Here is an 8,119-nt window from a genome sequence, read left to right as displayed (position 1 = left end):
ATTTTCTCCTTGAGCACCTCTCTGAGCCAATGGCTAACCATCTAAAAATGGCTCTTACAAAACAATTATCCTTGGTCAGTTTGAAACTCCTCTCCCAGGAGCCCAGCTTTCTAACAAGGCAAACTTACTTGCCAAGATACCAGCTAGAAAGAGCACACTCACATTACCTTGGCCCACCTGTCTGCTCTCCCAGAGCCCTCTTCTGCATCCTGGACCACAAGACTTGTGTTCAGTTCTGAGGCCCTAATATCAAACAGGAAACTATATACTGGACTTTTATCGAGGGAACAGCCCAGTTATGAAAAATGTTAAATATGAAAAACAACATATGTGAAGAAGAGCAGTAGGCAGATTTTGAAATTTGTAAATAAACATGAGAACACTAAAATATCATTGAAAAACTCATCAAAGAACTTCAGGGCGGGTAGGAACTTAGTGAATACTGAAACCAATATTTTGAAGAAAAAAATATTGAGTCCCAGAGAACCCTGACTGGTTCAAAGTCAGGTTTCAATTCAATGTACTCTGATGGCTTTTATTATTAATGTGGCACCATACAGAAATTCATGTTAGCTTAAATTTTAGTAGGATTATTATAATATAGTACTTACTACAAAAACCCTAAGAATGTTTTCTATTTTGTCCTGTGAGGAAGATGTAAAGTTGTTTTTTTAAATACCTTCAAAAGATTCATATTCTAGGAAGAAACTTTTTTGACACTTAACAGGAGGCATTGATGTTCACTGTAAATAAAATCCTCTCCTCTGCTTTTCTGTTTTCTTGTGTGAAATAGAAGCACGGCTGCCCTGTTCACCTCTTTCTATTTCATCAAAGTGAGAGTGGCCAAAGCATACACTGCAAGGAAGCCACATCTTTGACTTTGCTGCTGGTTTAGTCTTTGGGGAATGAAACCTGAAAATGACTTCCTCAGAAGGAGAGCTGGGCAGCTTGTTCTGGCTGTTACTGCCAGAAAGCTGCAACCTATCACAAGTGACTATGTTTCTGAGTGAAAACCTGAATGCTCTGAAATCTCATAAAAGCTAACCAGTTAAACATAAAACAGCAGAAAGCCAAATTTATATTCAGACTCATATTCTAACCATCATGTTTATTAATGTTATAAGTGTGTCTTGGGGTGTACAAACCAACCCACACACATCAGACAAACTACAAAGGCTTTTTGATTTGTCTACATTAATTCCGGTTAGGATTTCAATGCAGTGTTTCTCATCAGTTGCATGCAAATATACATTAATAGTCTGTGTCGCTAGCTGGAATGTAGATTCAGTCTTAGGATGAAAATTAGTAATTTATACTACAATACGAACAGTTTAAAAGCAAATTACTAGGTTGACAATTTAAAAAATTATTAGTAACACAACCAATTGTTTGTTTACCATACATTTAAGAAAAACTTAAAAAGCCTAAATAATTCTCTGGCTGACAGACAAAATGAGAAACCTTCATTACAGGTTTTTTCTGGGTAATTTTAAAGTGGGATTAGGAGGTATCCAATAAGCAAAGAACAATAATTTGGAAAAATAATCAGAAGGCCCATTTCTCCAACAGATCTTACTTCTGTGGTTGACATTTTTTCCTTCAGTGGGTGTAAAATTGTAAAGAATCCACTTAGTACCGTTCCACATTCACATGCTAATTTATAAAATTTGGACTTCAGTATCTTTCCTAACAGAGCTCATCAGAATAGTTTAAGAATGTTATTTATTTACTTATATAGTTATCTACCTACTTCTAGATCTGGAAGGTAGCATGAGAAGAATTATCCAATGAGGACACTACTCAGAGTGTGGTCCTCTGACTCGCAGCATCTGCATCACCTGAAAGATGTTACAAGTGCAGGATCTCAGACTTCACCCATAGACCTACTTTAGAGTTTACATTTTAACCACATCCCAGAAAATTCAAGTGCACATTAAAGTTCAAACAGCACTGGTGTAAGTTCATTTTACATATTAAGACATTGAGAAATTGTTCCAAATACTCATAGCTGGTTAATGATTATCAAAACTCAAGCCGAGATTTCTTGAATTCCAGAACTCTATCTTCTTCCTGCTTTGCTTTCTTCCCTTTGGCACCTTCTTAGGTAATATAAGTAACTCCTTTCATACAATCACTTAAAATTAATCCAATCACTATCAGTGTCCATCAGTAATGCCAATGCCAGCTTTGGCTGGATCTGTTTCCCTCAATAACTTAAATTTTGTCAACTTTTTTTTTGTTAATATGGTCCCAAATTAGACATTGACACAATGGCTGGCAAAGTTAAAATAAGTGTATTTGTATCCTTTGGCAAAGGCAAATCTACTCGGGAAGACTGAACAAGGGTCTTTGGAGTATTTTTCAGTTCGCCAGCAAATTAGAGAAACTGTCCCTGCCCCTCCTCCCCTTCCATTCCAATCAGGAAGAAGCAAAAATGGGTCTGAAAATAACCTGTATTTTCCTAGAACCAATAAAGTAAATGGAACCTAATTTCAAAAGGGTGGCTAAGTATAAACCAATTGAGGGAGAAATTTTCAACTTATAACTTTGTGTCAGGAGGAGATTCACAGCCGGTGAGAGTGATTTGAAAGCAGATCACAGGAAAAATTGGTTCTTCTATCACTTTAAGAGGAATGAGTTGAAGAATAGTTTACTTTTTCCAGTCTCTTAAATCATATCAATGAAAAATGACAGCCATTATACAGCAGGAAAGAAAGGAGGAGGGGGCAGCACCAAAATTTTGTCATTGGAGAGGCAACAATTCACTCAGTATTTCAGTTGAAAGTTTGCAAACAAACACAAGAGATTTGCGATGGATTGCAATCATAAAGAATTCTTCAGGGCAGAGCATGGTGGCTCACACCTGTCATCCCAATACTTTGGGAGGCCGAGGCAGGCAGATCATGAGGTCAGGAGATCGAGACCAGCCTGGCTAACAAGGTTAAACTCTGTTTCTACTAAAAATACAAAAACTTAGTAGGGCATGGTGGCGGGCACCTGTCGTCCCAGCTACTCGGGAGGCTGAGGCAGGAGAATGGCGTGAACCCGGGAGGCGGAGCTTGCAGTGAGCCCAGATCGCATCACTGCACTCCAGTCTGGGTGACAGAGAGAGACTCCATCTCAAATAATAATAATAGTAATAATAATAATAATTCTTCAGATTCCCCTGTCCTACCACGATTCTTTTAAGTTAAAGTCAAAAGGGATCCTGAGACACTATTGCCATTTGACACATATGAAAATGAGGCTCAGATGAGTTGAACAACTTTCTCAAGGTCACATAGTAAGGTACAAAACCAGGACAAGAATCCTGTGTTTCTGACTCTCCAGCCAGTGCTCTGACTTGGCAAATACCTACATTTCCTGCCTAAAACGTTTGCTGAATTTCCAAACAGGAATCTAGCTTAGTTTTTGTTTTGTTTTGTTTTGTTGGGATGTTTTGTTATTGTTTAATGCATTTCTATAAGAGACTTTAATAAAAATAGAAAAAATTTCAAGATCTCAGGGAAATAACAAAAATATGTGGGTTCATTTTCGAGGAATCTATTATCTGGAATTTAAAATGTTGACATCTTTTTATGGTAATAATATTTAGACTTAGAGATCTGGGTCAAGTATGGGGAAGGTCAAGAGAAATCTGTTTGCATCCATTGGCAAAGAATAGTGCATTTAGGAAGACCAGACAGGGGTCCTTGAAGTCTTTGGGGCTTAATTAATATCTCAGTAGTATGTGCGGCTTTTTGATACTGCTCCTACTTCTGTTTTCTAACTTTAGGGAATGAGAATTTGGCCTCAAAGCTACAGACAGCTGTGAAATTCAATGCTCTATTGGAGCATTTTAAGCAGAACATTTGGCCCTTTGGAGGTAACTAAATGGGTTTCACTTCTACAGATTTATAGAACTTGCTCTTTTGCCCAAATTTCTACCTCTTCCGACTGACTCACTCCCAGCTCTTTCAAATTGAGCCCTTCATTACTCACAGTCTGTACAATATGTAAGATAAGCTGGGATCAAATTCATGCAATCCTGGCAAAGATGATTTCCTTTCAGATGCTAGAATTTTACCCATCTCTTTTTCTACCATAGCGACATACTGGAAAGTACAAATTGCAGATCGTGTAGTCTTGCAATCCAGGAATGGAGGCAATGTCTACAAATGGTTTTCAACCTTGGCTGCCCATTACAGTGATCTTGGGAGCTTCAAATAATCCCCACGTCAGGCTGCTTTCCACTCCAATTTCATCAGAATCAGCCGGGTGAGACCCAGGCATTGGCATTCTTTAAGCAACTGCTCATGTAGGTCCAATGTTTAGTTAAGTCTGAGAACCAGTGGTTTAAAACAGCTTTTCTCAAACTTTAGTGAGAATTGGTTATAACCTGGATACTTTTAAAAACAGACCCCTGGGTCCAACCACTGGTCAGCAGATGAGTTGCCTCAGTGCTCCTCAAACTGCGGCTCACAACCAGCACAATGGCATTGCCCAAGAGCTTGTTAAAATGCAAATTCCCAGATTTTGCTCAAGACCAAATCACAGGAAGTGGAACTCTTAAATCTTCAGCGATGATGGTGTACACTAAAGTTTGAATACCATTGATCTAAAGAAGCTAGTAAGAACTGTGTAACAATGATAACAACTGAAAATAATATTGACAATACTAATATTTCAGTCACCCATAAATTGCTCATTCTATTGTTTGATACCACATGTCCCTGATAACTGCAGAAGGCCTGGGTTAAATCCACTTGTGAGTGGATTTCCCATCCTATCTCGTTCATCTGAGTGAACCTTGATGATCCTCTCTCAGTCAGTACTCACCAATGCTGAGGTTTCCTCAGAAGATGAGGCCCCTCCTTGCTAGGCTACACCTCCAAAAAAAAAAAAATTAATAGCGATATATCTGTCAAGGGCCCAGATTCTCACTTTTGATCAAGGCTAAAAGAGGGCAATTTAATTTGAAAGAAAAATCCAGGGCATATCATTGGGGAAAAGTATCCAGGATAAAAATATATGTGGGAGACCCAGTATATTGCTCTGGCTTCAGTCAGAAATGATGTTCTCGCTCAAGCCTCTAGCCTGCTTCATGGGGTCTAAGCAGGCTCTGGACATAAAGCATAAAGGAGAAAGAGCTTCTATTTGGATGCATACTTCAATCCCATTTTTCAGCCCCTCTTTCTCCAAAGAATTCCCTGGATAAAACATCTGGTCTCCCTCTCTTAATTACTGTCATCTGCCAAGTCCCCTGAGGTAACTGAGTCCCGGCATTTATTTTTTTTTTCTGTTCAGCCATTGTCTCTGTGGGGTAAAAACTCTTCTAGAGCTGAAACAGCGCCTCAAAGTCACTAACAATTTCAGGGTTAACTTTCAGTATTTTCTTTTTTTTTTTTAAATGGAGTCTTGCTCTTGTCACCCAGGCTGTAGAGCAGTGGCACTGTCTTGGCTCACTGCAACATCCACCTCCCAGGTTCAAGCAATTCTACTCTCTCAGCCTCCAGGCACCTGCCACCATGCCCAGCTAATTTTTGTATTTTTAGTAGAGATGGCATTTCACCATGTTGGTCAGGCTGGTCTCAAACTCCTGACATCATGTGATCCACCCACCTTACCCTCCCAAAGTGCTGGGATTATAGGCATGAGTCACCACACCTAGCCACTTTCAGTATTATCTTTGTATCTTTAGCCATGAGCAGTATTATGAGCTAGCTTTTTTTTTTTTTTTTTTTTTTTTGACACAATCTCTCTCTGTTGCCCAGGCTGGAGTGCAATACCGCGATCTTGGCTCACTGCAACCTCCGCCTCCTGGGTTCAAGTGATTCTCCTGCCTCAGCCTCCCGAGTAGCTGGGATTACAGGCCCCCACCACCACACCCAGCTAATTTTTGTAATTTCAGTAGAGATGGGGTTTCACCATGGTGGTCAGTCTAGTCTTGAACTCCTGACTCAAGTGTTCCACCCGCCCCAGCCTCCCAAAGTGTTGAGATTACAGGCGTGAGAAGTCGAACCCAGCCAGAACTAGCTTTTTTTAACCAGCAGAACTCCAAAACTGAGAGGAAGTTTAACCACCCCAAAATCTATGGCTTTGGTATGCTGATTATTTCAACATATCAATGGGCAATTGAGGAACAGCAACACATCGAGTGCATCTGGGGAATGGTAAATGCAAAAGAAGGGCTTTTCTGACCTTCTGTATCTGCCTAAGGAAGAGATTCTTCAAAAGAGACTCAATTGTCATGAATCCCTTCCCCTGTAATCTTATCAACCAGAGAAGATGAACTCAAATTACAAGAGAGAAGACTGGAGGTTGACTCATACCCAGACAGACTATTAACAATTATCTGAGGGCTACTCCCAGACAATTTTTTTTTTTTACTCTGATTTTATTATTTAATTTCTTTTTTTCATTTAATGTAGTCTTCCGTGGTTGGCTCCCAAGACCAGAGTCAGTTGGAGCTGGTTGTTGTTGGAAAGGAGTGGGTTAGGGAACTGGGGTTGGGGAGAAAGGGAGACCCCCTGCTCTGCTGGGGGTCCTAGGTGGAGAAGAAGAACTGTACTTCACAAAGTCTGGGGTGTGGTGGGAAGGGGATGAGGCAGAAGTAGCAAGCTGGGGAAATGGGACCCACCTCAGTCCCCAGCTTCATTTTCTTCTAATGTTTCCCCACTGGTGGCATTCTCTGCAGTCTTGGAAGCCTTTTTTTTTTCTTTTACTTTTTCTGGGTTTCTTGACTTGCAGAACTCTGAAGGAGGGCCTTTAGCTCTGCATCCTGGACCTCCATCTCAGACTTGTAGAGGTCAGGCTCAAAGGCACCACTGGTTATCTGCATGGGGCCATTGGGCATGAGCAGGATTGCAAATTTAAACTGGGCAACAAATTCCCCCTCCTTCTCAGAAAGAACATTAAATGGTTGTAGCAGTCCATGCTTGGTGCACTCCACCACACCCATCCAAGCCTTCTTCTCATCTTCAAATGCTCTTAAAGTAAATGGCATGGCATCAAAACGCCTTTCCACCTCACTGAAGAAGGCACGTGAAGTTTTCATTTTCAGTTCGTACTGTTTGGAGGGATCTCATTTGTAAATAGTGGTTCTCTGTCCTGCATCATTGACCTTGCCCTCTCCTAAGCTGACGAGAACATCCACAGCATATACTTCATGTACTTCAAATTCAGCTTTTTCTTGGTCCTTCTTCTGCTGGTCTGTGGGATTCTGGATAATGTTTTTTTCACCATTGATGACATGCTGCTTCAACTGGTGTGACAGCATACCTTCTATCGGCATCCAGTTAAATGAGTGAGCAACTTTGTTCCACGTCTGTCACTTGTGTGTTCTGATTTCTAGGTTTGGCCAGGCATAGGGCAGCTTCAGCACAAAGGTGAGCTATCTTAATAACATCTGCTTTCTTCCCTGTTACTTGGGTCCCCTGAGCTACATCAACCACACAGGTATGAGCTACATTAGCAATTAAGCCGTCCACATGGAACCCAAGGTCAATTTTTACCAAGTCACCTTCCTTAAGAATATAATCCTGGCTGCTCTTCAAAGGGAAGAAGTGACATACAAAGTTATTTACTGAAATGCTGGTGGGAAAAGCAATACCTTTCTTCATTTCCTTTTCTTTCTTGAAGATTTTCTCTGTTTCTTCCGTGATCATGGCATGGCCTTTCTCACACAGGCTCAGTACTGACACACCTGAGCTAGATGCTTCCACCAAGGTTCGAAGTACCCAGTTGGCCATGTCGCACCGCGCCGCCCCCTCGCCCCCCATCTTATACTTGGTCACCACCAGGTCCTTGGCCATAGTTTGCTCCTGCTGCTCATCCCTTCCTGACATCTTCCTACTACCACCACTGCAGTCTCATTTCCCCTGAGCCGCCTAGTCTCCCAGACAACTTCTATTACCCAAGAAATTTTATCTGCATAAAAGACCACCTCTACTCATCATACATTTTTTCTTGTCATCCACTCTTAACTTGTGTGGGCATCACCCCCAAGAAGCCCTAAGCCGTAATTTTTTTCTATAGCTCAGGAAACTATATAAGCTTCAATCATCTGACCAATTTTTGAGTCTCATATTTTTGGGGACTCCAGTGCCTATATATGTAATTGTTTATATTTCTCCTGTGA

General features: G+C 40.9%; 1 pseudogene across 1 annotated transcript; it reads right to left on the bottom strand.

Moving 5' to 3' along the window:
• Positions 1 to 6,227: 6,227 nt before the first annotated feature.
• On the bottom strand, positions 6,228 to 7,826 carry LOC126929343 (proliferation-associated protein 2G4-like; annotated as a pseudogene). Its single transcript, XR_007717153.1, has one exon. The product of XR_007717153.1 is annotated as a proliferation-associated protein 2G4-like (transcript).
• Between the last annotated feature and the right edge of the window lie 293 nt (positions 7,827 to 8,119).

Source organism: Macaca thibetana, chromosome 10, assembly GCF_024542745.1.
Source record: "Macaca thibetana thibetana isolate TM-01 chromosome 10, ASM2454274v1, whole genome shotgun sequence".
Classification (NCBI taxonomy): domain Eukaryota; kingdom Metazoa; phylum Chordata; class Mammalia; order Primates; family Cercopithecidae; genus Macaca; species Macaca thibetana.
Note: the sequence above shows the minus strand (reverse complement) of the source record. Positions and strands in the feature narration are given on the sequence as shown.